This window comes from Danio rerio, chromosome 25 (genome assembly GCF_052040795.2).
Source record: "Danio rerio strain M-AB ecotype USA chromosome 25, GRCz13ab, whole genome shotgun sequence".
Taxonomy (NCBI): Eukaryota; Metazoa; Chordata; class Actinopteri; order Cypriniformes; family Danionidae; genus Danio; species Danio rerio.
Window position 1 is genome coordinate 733,930 of NC_141045.1, and position 13,571 is coordinate 747,500.

Genomic DNA, 13,571 nt, shown 5'->3' on the forward strand with positions numbered 1-13,571 from the left:
CCCTCAGGATTTGAGAGACAGTAAATGTGACTGTTTTGAACATCTGACTGACAAATGCAGCAATAATGACACTCACTGTAATGATGTGGTTAATGGCATGATTATGAGTAGTGTGTAAAAACAAGCCTTGATTAGGGCCAGTAAATGTGGAAATGTTCATTCTGCTGGATGCATTAGTCAGGATGTGTTTGATTTGGCTGGTGCAGATCTGTGTGTCAGTGCTGGATTCTGTCTTTGGGTTTAATGTTAAGAACAGCACTACTGGCAGACGATGAGAACGAACCCTGCACATGAGGAGTTTCCCTCCAAAACCTCCGTCCAACAAATACACACGTTTGTGATGTCACCTCCAAAAACATTCAGATACAAAAAGCATCTTTGAATCTTCTCAAACAAACAAGAACACCAAAGAAAAACTACACATAAGAGAGACTTAATGAGTGTGTCGGTGCCAAACAGTGCTCCTCAGAGTCTTTTAATAGCGTATTGATCATAGAAATGATTATTAGTGTCGGTTTTCTGGAATGCCCTGCAAAAATGGAAGATTTATTAATTTATTTTTGCATGGAAGTAATGTAAAAAGACAGGGCACGTTTGAATATACGGAAGAAAAATTGCCAAACAAAGAGCATTTTTCTATAGTTAAAACTAAGACAAATAAAACTAAGACAAACCAAGTCATGAAGTAAAGCCACAATAATACTCTTCTTAATTTTATGAATTAACATGCAGAAACAACATAATTAAAGAGGAGAATTTGAATATTTGAGTATAAAAGGAGTAAACTATGTAGCCCCAATCAACCAATATTTCCTAAAAGTTTTTACCCCCATAAAACTGCCGTGCAATGCATTTGTTGCTTAACGTTTTCAAAAAAACAAACAAACATGCAATGAATTTAAGCTGCTTAAAAGTTTTTACCCACCAAAACTAACATGCAATAATGCAATTATGTTGCCTAAAATTATGCAGTAATGCCTGTTGCTTAAAAGAGCCCCCCCCCCCCCCCCCCCAAAAAAAACTAACATGCAATGTATTTATGTTGCTTAAAAGCTTTCAGCCCCCCCACACTAAAACTAACATGCAATAAAGCAATTATGTTGCTTAAGTTTTCACCCGCCCCCCCAAAAAAAACTAATATGCTAATACCCAATAAAGCATTTTTTGTCTAAGTTTTCACCCCCCCCCCAAAAAAAACCAAACATGCAATGTTTTTATGTTGCTTAAAAGTTTTCACCCCCCACCAACCTCACAACTAACATTCAATAATGCATTTATGTTATCTAAATGTTTTCACCCCCCCCCAAAAAAACTAACATGCAATGTATTTATGTTGCTTAAAAGCTTTCAGCCTTTAAGCTTTTTCAGCCCCCCCCCCCACCAACCCTGAAACTAACATCCAATAATGCATGTTTCTTAAGACCACCCCCCCTTAAACTAACATGCAATAATGTATTTATGTTGCTTAAGTTTTCACCCCCCCAACTAACATGCAATAATGTATTTATGTTGCTTAACCCCCCTTAAAAAAACTTACATGTAATAATGTATGTTGCTTAAAAGTTTTCACCCCCCCCCCCCCCCCAAACTAACATGCAATAATTCATTTATTCTGTTTAAAAGTTTTCTCCCACCAAAACTGACATGCAATAATGCATTTGTGTTGCTTAAAAGTTTTCACCCCCTAAAACTGATGAGCAAAAACACACTTAAGGACATTTGTCCAGCAAAAACACTCCTGATCTGTGAGTTTCTAATAAAGGTTTATCATGAAAACAATCAAAGAACCTAATAAACGTTTGACCCACAGTGAAATATGAGAGAGCACTGGATGTCTGAAACAGGAAGGACGGCAGTGTCGACTCATTTCAGAGCATTTGGACGATCCTCCCAAACTTTTGGCCAAACTTTGAAGAGCTCCAGTGTTTTTCTAGGACCAAATGGTTTGTCTTTTCCCAACAGACTGAAGGCATTAGCGGGAGACCACCTGCGCTCTGACCCGCCGGAGACACGTCACGAAATAAAAACCTTTACCTCGCTCTATCATTTATATCATGGGGTTTACTGTAATACTTTTACATCATTTACAGAACCATGATTAACGGCATCATGAGAAAATTGCAATCTTGAAAGTACTTTGTTTTTACATTTTACATCTTTTATTATTAAATAAGACCTGCAATCAATAGTTTTATAAAGTCTGTTGTACTGGATTAATATTTATTTGCATATTTCTACATTCTTAATCAGATGTTTGCCATGAAGCTCTGAACAAAATGAGAACTTTGATTGCTGATTGAATTGACAGAAATGATCATATATAGTGATAACTATCATTAATATCAGGACATGAGATTCCTAACTCTGAAAGTCTGATATTTCCCACAACACACCTCTTTCTCTTCCAACACACTCTTTAAAACTAACAATCAGCCCCAGTTTCAGACATTTATAAAAGCTTCCCAATATAACTTCAAAAAGTAGGACGTGACACAGCAGAATATAGGACACACGTGCACTCAGAGCCCCAGAGGAGAGACTTTCAATATAATGAAGTATTCTCTTAAAAATCAGCTCAAACACTGACCTCACCTCAGTCAGAAGCGTCTGCGAGCAGTATTCAGGGCTGAAAGAGTGTTCTCCGCGATCCTACATGTCCTCAGAGGGAGCCTGTAAATCAGATGTAAATCCACATCATGTTGTGCTGCTCAGGATGTTTACAGTGGAGTGAAGGAGCAGAACTGATGCCTCAAACTTTACTGCGGTATTCTGGAGCCACTCCTCTGAAGCAGAGAGCTCCAGACCCTCTAAACCAAACCCCCTTCACACACACACACACACACACACACACACACACACACACACACACACGCTCCTCAGGTTACTGCAGCCACCAGGACACACGGAACCAATATCAAACACAAGAAAACAAGAGTAAAACTTTAGCTAATTCACACTGTTCACTACTGGCTTATTACCTGCCTATGTTCAATATATTAAAGTATAAAGTCATATAAAGTTTGATTTTATCATACATCTCTAAACATTGACGTGCAATTAAATATTTAACAAACTTTTTTAACTAATAACTAACATGCAATAATGCATTTATTCTGCTTAAAGCCCCCCCCCCCCCCCAAACTAACTAATTGCAATAAAATATTTGTTGCTTAAAAGTTTTCAGCCCCTAACTATCATGCAATAATCCATTTATTCTGCTCAAAAGTTCACATCCCCAAACTAACATGCAGTAATCCATTTATTCTGCTTAAGTTTGCACCCCCGTCCCCCAAACAGACATGCAATAATGCATTAATTCTGCTTAAAGACCCCCCCCCCCCCATTAAACAAACATGCAATAAAATGTTGCTTAAAACTTTTTACCCCCCCCCCCCCCCAAATACCATTCTAGCATGTTTTTATTCTGCTTAAAATCCCCCCCCCCCCATGATTTTTTTTTTGCAAAAAAAAACTGATATGCAATATATTTATTCAGCTTAAAGGTTCCCCCCTAACCAAACTCACATGCAATAAAATGTTGCTTAACCCCCCCCCCCCCCCCCCCCCAATTTTTTTTAAATAAATACAATTCAAACTAATTAACATGCAAAAATGTATTTATTCTGCTTAAAAGTTCACCCCTTCCTCGAAAACTGATATGCAATATATTTATTCTGCTTAAAGCCCCCCCCCCCCCTTCCCCCAACAAACTAACAAGCAATGAAATGTTGCTTACAAGTTTTTACCCCCAAACTATCATACAATTAAGTTAATTCAGCTTAAAAGTTTTCAATAATATTTCCATTATTTCATGCAATAATATATTTATGTTGGTTAAAAGTTTTCACCCCCTAACTACCAGCAAAATTCTATTTATTCTGCTTAAGTTTTCACTGATATGCACTAATATATTTATTCTGCTTAAAAGTTTCCCCCGCCCCACTCAACATGCAATACATTTATTTTGCTAACTAACATCGAATATCAAAATTCTAACCAAAACTCAACGTCTCAAAGCATTCTTTAATCTCAATTCAAGCGTCTTCAGATATTAGAACTGGAAATCAAGACAACAAGATAAAAACTACAGATTAAGATAATACACAATATTACAACATGTACTGTATTCACAACCGACATCATCTGAGACTTTCAGTTTTGTATATTGAGAATAAACTGACGCGAGTGCAACTGTTTAGAAAGCATTCATAATGTTACAGTGAATTAGGATGATGTTGTTGGCCAGTACATCTGCATGAAACACACAAAAACACACTGAATGCATTAAAGCACAGATGAAAACAACAGAGAAAGAAGCAGATGAAAACAACAGCGCTTTGTGGACACCAGTCTAACAGTACTGAGCCTCAGAAACTCAATAATTAACTGTAAAATAACACCATAAAGTCTTCACTGTATAAACTCAATTCATCCCTGTTTAAAAGACGAACTTTGTCATTTGTGGTGCTCAAATGCTTTAAATTCACGTGAAATCTCAGTCACAGGCCTTAAAATACATTCATACATGAATTCTCCTTCGGTCTTTATTTCAGGGGTCACCACAGCGGAATGAACCGCCAAATATTCCAGCACATCTTTTACACAGCGAATGTCATTCCAGCCAGTAATGGGCAACACCCATACACACTCATTGACACACACACACACACACACTACAGCCAATGTGTTTGGACTGTGGGGGAAACCGGAGCACCCGGAGGAAACCCACGCCAACACGAGGAGAACATGCAAACTCCACACAGAAACACCAACTGACCCAGCCAGGACTCAAACCAGTGACCTTCTTGTTTTGAGGCGACAGTACTAACCACTAAACTGTAAAAATACATCCAAATATATCCAGAAAAATAAGCCTTTACACTATTAGATCAGGGTGTGTTAATCCCAAGTCGACACTGCAGATCCTGTGATGCGACTATTGTTTTCGATACTGATGCTGAAAGCATATATTAAACAACCCTACTGAAAAAGCCTGCACAGATCAGGGCTGCAGATTAAAGCAGGGTAAAACACTGATGTAAGGATATAAACTAAAGTTAGCTGGAGTTTTTCTGGCCAATGCAGATTGAGTCAAGCGCAGTGTTTTCCAGACCGCTACAGCTCAAAGACTCCACATGGTTTCTCACAGTGTTTGACATGCTAATCAGTAAGGCCGTCCGTATTAGAGCCAATCCACTTCTGCTGTTGGTGTCCTGCAGCATGCACACTGTGCCATCTTACACTGATCTTTGCTTATGTTTTGGGACGTCTGGTGACCAAAATCCAACGTAATTTAGACCGATTTAGCTGACGTTTATATTTGGTTTGCTTATGTTGTGGCATCAACTAAAATCCAACGTCAGGCTAATGTCACAACGTGATGTCCATAAAGTGTCAAAAAACTAAAATCTGTAGACGCTGATGTTTTTTGTCGGTTCTATGTTGTGTTATTAACTAACCATGATACAACGTCAAACTAACATTAATGTTTGTAGTTGGTTCTCCAACACACACACACACACACACACACACACACACTGAAATCCTGCACACTGATGAGGAGCACCCAAACATTCAGAGTGTGTGATGATGATCGTAGAATAGATCAGAGGACTGAAGTTTAACAGATCTGCTTTATTGTAGAGTATCAGTGAAGGAGGGTCAAGCTCATAACAGTAAGCCAACAGGAGGAAATCAAGACGTTCTGCAGAGCCCGAGGGAAGCGATGATGTTCATGAGCTCAGAGTTGTTGTTTTGTAGGTGAAATGTTTGAGGTAAACAGTACAGACCACCCTGAGCTGAAGGGTCCAGTTTCATCTTCATTCAGGACCGCAGCGGATGCAGCACAAACGCTGAGCTTTATTTGTTTAAACAGCAGGAGAGTCTCACCTTTAGCACATTCCAGAGGAAATTAAGGACTAATAATATATCGAGCCGATCCGGAGATTTCTGAGGTCAGATGAATGTAGCACAGTTTAAGCAATCTCATTTCATGATAATGATGTACAGTTGAAGACTCAATTATAGGCAGTGGCATGCAGAAATGCTTTTATACAGGATGCATAAAAAGCAAGTATAAAAATGCAGATATAAATGCATGAAAAAAATGCATGTAAAAATTCTATTATACTCATGTGTAAAAAAAAGCACTTAAAAAGCACATTTAAAATCGCATGGAGAAATTGCATGTGTAAAAAGCATGGAAAAATGCATGTAATAATCCATTTATAAAAATGTATGCAAAATATGCAAGTACAAAATGCACATATAAAAATGTATGTAAAAATTATATTATTCTGTATGTATAAAAAGTTAAAATAAATAAAACACTAAAGTATAAAAAATGCATGTAAACGCATATTAAAAAACATATAAAATGCATGTAAAAATTGCATGAATAACAATGCATGGAAGAAATGCATGTAATAATCCATGTTTAAAAATGCATGTAAAAATGCATGTAGAAAACATATGTAAAAAACTGCATATAAAAAATGCAGATAAACAAAATATAGATAAATATGCATGTAAAACATATGAATAAAAATGCATGTATAAAAAATGTATGTAATTATTATCTATTATACTGCATGTATAATAAATGATAAAATAAATAAGAACATTGAAGTATAAAAAAATCATGTAAAACCGCAGGAATAAAAATGCATGTAAAGAAATGGAACAGAAAAAATTAAATGCATTGAAAAATACATGGTAAAAAGCATAGAAAATGCATGGAAAAATGCATATATAAAAATTTAAGGAACAAAAATTATGTTCCATTAAACATAAAAACTTAAACACTGATGTAAAAAATATGCATGTAAAAAAGCACATAAAAACGCATGTAAAAAAAAACTGTTTAAAAATGCATGTAAAAATTGTAACTATATCTAAAAGCATTTATTATAAAGATTTATATTTATTTTAAAATAAATAAAAACACTCCATTTGTGTTTGGCTAACAAAAAAAGTCAAATACACCGAGGATGAGGGTAAATAAATGTGGTGGTTTTCATTTTTGGGTGAACTAAAACCAAAAATTTCATTCATTCAATCATTTTCTTTTTGGCTTGGTCCCTTTATTATTATTAAAAGGTCACCACAGCGGAATGAACCACCAATCTTAAAACCAAAAATCTGATCTAAAAATATATATAAAGCCTGCATCAGGTCCCGACCTTTATTACACTCAGCTTTTTTACAGCTGCGGTGGCTCTGAATGAAAGGGCTGGTAACGGGACAGTGCTCGTGAAGGTTTTTAGAGGACAACACCATTGTTGTGTTCAAGGCCACAGAGGAGCAAACACAGCAGGACTCGACTGAAGCGCAGCCTTTTGTGTTGCGGAAACAAAGAAGAAGAGTTTGGAGAGTCTGTTTTAGCAGCTCGGTGAGAGATAAACAAACCTGGAGAATCACTGACAGGCTTTCATGCATCTGGAGCACTAAAAACTGCAGTCAATACTGACAAAATACTGTGCTTTTACTTAGAGCTTTTGTCTTGTTTCTAGTCTAAATCTCTACAAAATCTTAAATCAAGAATTATTTTCTGGACAAGCAAAAACTACTGTCTGGCGTTAAGAACAAATTAGTGAAATCTTTTTATTATTTTGCCTTAAAACAAGCAAAATAATCTGCTTAAAATAAAATAAAAAATAACAAAACAAAAATAAAATATTCAATAAAAAAACACAAAAAATAATAAATAAATAATTACATTAAATGAAAACTGATTTTATTCCAGCCAAATTAAAGGAAGTCCATTTAAATAAAAAAAACTGAATAACACAAAACTAAATAAATAAAACTAAAATAAAATGAAATAAAAAAATTAATTAAACAATCAAATTAAAACTGCTTTTATGTATTTATTTTTTAGAAAATACTGTGGGGAAAGAATAAACATTTACCAGGAGGGCTAATAATTATGCAATCAACTGCATCTTAAAAGAAAGCATAAGAAACAGGTCCTGTAAAGCAGCTCAGACTGCAGAGGTGAATGAGTGTCCTGTGTCAGATCTCAGGTCAGATGTGAATGAAGTCATTTGTACAAGAGCCAAAAATAGCAGCGATTTCCCAAAAAGCGTGGAGAAGAGCAGTTCACATGAGCACTGTATCTGTGCTGGAGTTCAGGGCGCCACTAATAACACACCAACCAAACATAGCTTTTATAATTGCAATACAATTCACACTGAAACAACATAAAACCCCCTACAATAACATACAAACCTATAACACATCCGGTTCACAATGCCAATGTCACATATTGATTAACAGATAATTATGAAAAGAATCCAAACGCTTCTGATGGTGTTTTTAAATCTCTTCTTAAAGCTCATTTGTTTTCCTTTTCAGCTGTTTGTCTTATATATTGCTATTGAAAGCGTTTAAGAAATTAAATAAACTAAATGCAGTCAGATTGTATTGTTCCGATTAATTGCTGAAGCTTTTATTATAATACGCAGATTTATTCACCTGACAATAAAATTAAAATGCAAAAGCATTACTGCAAAAGTGCATGCTTATTATCACTATATACTGAATTTCAGCATGTCTTATCAATATTGTGCATCTTTATTATCACAATATATTCAATTATTGAATATCTGCAGAAAAAAATCTATATTGTGCATTTATTATCACCATATATTGAGTTATTGAATATTGTGCATGTTCATTATCGTCAAATATTGAGTTATTGAATATTGTGCATGTTCATTATCCCCTTATATTGAGTTATTGAATATTGTGCATGCTCATTATCACCATACAGTATATTGAGTTATTGAATATTGTGCATGTTCATTATCGTCATATATTGAGTTATTGAATATTGTGCATGTTCATTATCGTCATATATTGAGTTATTAAATATTGTGCATGCTCATTATCACCATATATTGAGTTATTGAATATTGTGCATGGTCATTATCGTCATATATTGAGTTATTAAATATTGTGCATGTTCGTTATCACCATATATTGAGTTATTGAATATTGTGCATGTTCATTATCGTCATATATTGAGTTATTGAATATTGTGCATGTTCATTATCGTCATATATTGAGTTATTAAATATTGTGCATGCTCATTATCACCATATATTGAGTTATTGAATATTGTGCATGGTCATTATCGTCATATATTGAGTTATTGAATATTGTGCATGTTCATTATCACCATATATTGAGTTATTGAATATTGTACATGTTCATCATCATCATATATTGAGTTATTGAATATTGTGCATGTTCATTATCATCATATATTGAGTTATTGAATATTGTGCATGTTCATTATCACCATATATTGAGTTATTGAATATTGTGCATGGTCATCATCACCATATATTGAGTTATTGAATATTGTGCATGCTCATTATCACCATATATTGAGTTATTGAATATTGTGCATGTTCATTATCACCATATATTGAGTTATTGAATATTGTGCATGGTCATTATCACCATATATTGAGTTATTGAATATTGTGCATGCTCATTATCACCATATATTGAGTTATTGAATATTGTGCATGTTCATTAAAACCATATATTGAGTTATTGAATATTGTGCATGGTCATTATCACCATATATTGAGTTATTGAATATTGTGCATGTTTATTATCATCATATATTGAGTTATTGAATATTGTGCATGTTCATTATCACCATATATTGTTATTGAATATTGTGCATGGTCATTATCACCATATATTGAGTTATTGAATATTGTGCATGTTTATTATCATCATATATTGAGTTATTGAATATTGTGCATGCTCATTATCACCATATATTGAGTTATTGAATATTGTACATGTTCATTATCAATATATATTGAGTTATTGAATATTGTGCATGTTCATTATCACCATATATTGAGTTATTGAATATTGTGCATGCTCATTATCACCATATATTGAGTTATTAAATATTGTGTATGTTCATTATCACTATATATTGAGTTATTGAATATTGTGCATGTTCATTATAGTCATATATTGAGTTATTGAATATTGTGCATGTTTATTATAGTCATATATTGAGTTATTGAATATTGTGCATGTTCATTATAGTCATATATTGAGTTATTGAATATTGTGCATTTATCATCACCATATATTGAGTTATTGAATATTGTGCATGTTCATTATCATCATATATTGAGTTATTGAATATTGCGCATGCTCATTATCACTATATTTTGAGTTATTAAATATTGTGCATGTTCATTATCATCATATATTGAGTTATTGAATATTGTGCATGCTCATTATCACTATATTTTGAGTTATTAAATATTGTGCATGCTCATTATCATCATATATTGAGTTATTGAATATTGTGTATGTTAATTATCACCATATATTGAGTTATTGATTATTGTGCATGTTCGTTATCACTATATATTGAGTTATTGAATATTGTGTATGTTCATTATCACCATATATTGAGTTATTGATTATTGTGCATGTTCGTTATCACTATATATTGAGTTATTGAATATTGTGCATGTTCATTATCACTATATATTGAGTTATTGAATATTGTGCATGTTCAATATCACCATATATTGAGTTATTGAATATTGTGCATGTTCAATATCACCATATATTGAGTTATTGAATATTGTGCATGTTCATTATCACTATATATTGAGTTATTGAATATTGTGCATGTTCATTATCACCATATATTGAGTTATTGAATATATCAGCACATGTCTAACATCATCAGACTGGCTCTGCTGTACGAGACGCTGCTGTTTAGCTCTAGTTTCAGAGTTCAGGGTTACAGAAGTATATATAAGCAATATAAAACAGCACAAGTCACACATCCCTGACCTAGGATCCTTTCTGAGCACACGAGGGGTCGTAAATCTGGCCCCTGCGGCCCCTCATGGTCACAGAGATGCAAACAGCACCAAACACCTGGCCAAAGCTCCCGCTGTAAAACTGAAGGGCCGGCGTGTCCAAACACACTCTGCTGAAAACACTATTAGCTTTTGACTTTATTATTATTATATGCTTTAACATGAGGGCACTCGCAGGGCTCGGGCCCCAAAGGACTGACCCATATTTGACAGCGTACTAAATTCAGGCTCTTAATGTGGGACAATTATCACTGTGGCTGGGTTGGAGTTTGCTAAACCTGCATGGCTCAAATAGTTCGTTAAATAAATGGGTTTACATAAATTATATTATGCTTCAAAAATCTGCCGGACATTTGCCAGACACGAAGCAATTTAAACACAATTAATTATTACAATAACAAAAACAGGGTAATAATATGATAGATATTCACAAAACATTATATTACCATGGGAAATGTTCAAAAATAAACTACTTAAAATTATAAAATGTAAAAAAAAAAATCATTAAAATTCCAAAGCATCATATTGACTAGTGCATTAATTAAAAAATATCAATATTATGATGCATGTAAAAAATATATATTAATATGATGCATGTAAACAAACATTAACACTATGATGCATGTAAAAATATTATGATGCATTTAAAAACCATTAATATTGTGATGAATGTAAAAATACTATGATGCACGTAAAACAAACATTACTATGATGCATTAAAAATATTATTACTATGATGCATGTAAAAATAATAGGTAATAATATGCATGTTAAAAACATTCATTCTAAAATTAAATGTAAACATTTTCAAAAATACTACGATGCATGTAAAAAATTATTATGATGCATGTAAAAACATGATACGTGTAAAAATATTCCGACACATGTACAATAATCCCATTATTACCATGATGCATGTAAAACATTAAAACTGATGGATTTAGAAAAATATTAACACTATGATGCTTGTAAAACATTAATATCATGATACATGTAACATTACTATGATACATGTAAAAAATAATAATATGTAATAAATACCATGCATGTTAAAAAACATTATATTCCTTCTTTCTTTTTTTTTTGGCTTAGTCCCTTTATTAATCAGGGATCGCCTCAGTGGAATGAACCGCCAACTTATCCAGCACATGTCTTACGCAGCAGATGCCCTTCCAGCTGCAACCCAGTACTGGGAAACACCCATACACTCTTGCATTCACACACATACACCACAGCATGTAAAAACATTATTACCACGCATGAAAAAACAATGAAAGTAAAAAACGAATATTATGACGCATGTACAAAAATCACATTGATACTCTGATGCATGTAAAAAACATGAATACTGATGCATTCAGAAAAAATTAACACTATGATCATCTACAGAACAAACCATCATTATAGAATAACTTGCCTAATTACCCTAACCTGCCTAGTCAACCTAATTACCCTAGTGAAGCCTTCAAATATCACTCTAAGCTGTACACTAGTGTCTTGAAGAATATCTAGTCTAATAATATTTAGTGTCATCATGGCAAAGAGAAAATAAATTAGTTATTAGAGATGAGTTATTAAAACTATTATGATTAGAAATGTGTTGAAAAAATAAACAGGGGGGCTAATAATTTAGAGGGTTTAATAATTCTGACTTCAACTGTATGTAAAAAAAATACAATGATGTATGTAAAATACTATGATGCATTTAAAAAAGTATTATGATGCATCTACAAAAATATCATTAAAACTATGATGCCTGTAAAAACATGAATACTTATGCATTTAAGAATAATATTATGAATCATGTAAAAAATACTATGAAGCATGTAAAATAATAAAATGATGCATGTACAAAAATCACATTAATACTATGACGCATGTAAAAACATGCTGATCCATTTAAGAAAAAATTAACACTATGATGCATGGAAAAGATTAATATTACGATACATGTAAAAACATTACTATGATGCATGTAAAAATACTAATATGTAATACTATGCATGTTAAAAAAGTAACTATATGATGCATTTAAAATACATCATAACTATGCATGAAAAAACATAATGCATGTAAAAAATGAATAATATGAAGCATGTAAAAATACTATGATGCATGTACAAAAATCACATTAATATATGATAAATATAAACACCTTGATGCATGGAGAAAGATTAATATTATGATACATGTAAAAACAACATTACTATGATGCATGCAAAAAAGACGCATGTAAAAATACTATAATGCATGTGAAAAACATTATTATTATTATGATTCATCTACAAAAATCCCATTAATAGTTTGATACAAAAAAACATTATTTTTATGCATGTAAAAAATCCTATTGCTATGATGCATGTAAAAAACAAATACTGATACATTTAAAAAATATTAACACTATGATGCATGGAAAAACATTAATACTATAATACATGAAATATTAATATGTAATACTATACATGTTAAAAAAACACTAACTATATTATGCATGTAAAATACATCATTAATATGCATGAAAAAACATGATGCATGTAAAAAAAATAATATTATAAAGCATGTAAAATAATACTATGATGCATGTACAAAAATCACATTAATACTATGACGCATGTAAAAACAAGAAAATATTAACACTATGATGCATGGAAAAAGATGAATATTATCATACATGTAAAAACAACATTACTATGA

At 32.8% G+C, this 13,571-nt stretch overlaps 1 protein-coding gene across 4 annotated transcripts in view; it reads right to left on the reverse strand.

Annotated features, from left to right (window-relative positions):
• Positions 1-13,571, reverse strand: part of prickle1a (prickle homolog 1a) — a 52,003-nt gene that overhangs the window by 29,401 nt on the left and 9,031 nt on the right. The window contains exon 2 of one of the 4 annotated variants that reach the window (XM_087310472.1): positions 2,593-2,670. The exons of 1 other annotated variant lie outside the window; for it this stretch is intronic. The gene's annotated coding sequence lies outside the window, so the exon portion shown is untranslated. 4 annotated transcript variants of the gene reach the window in all.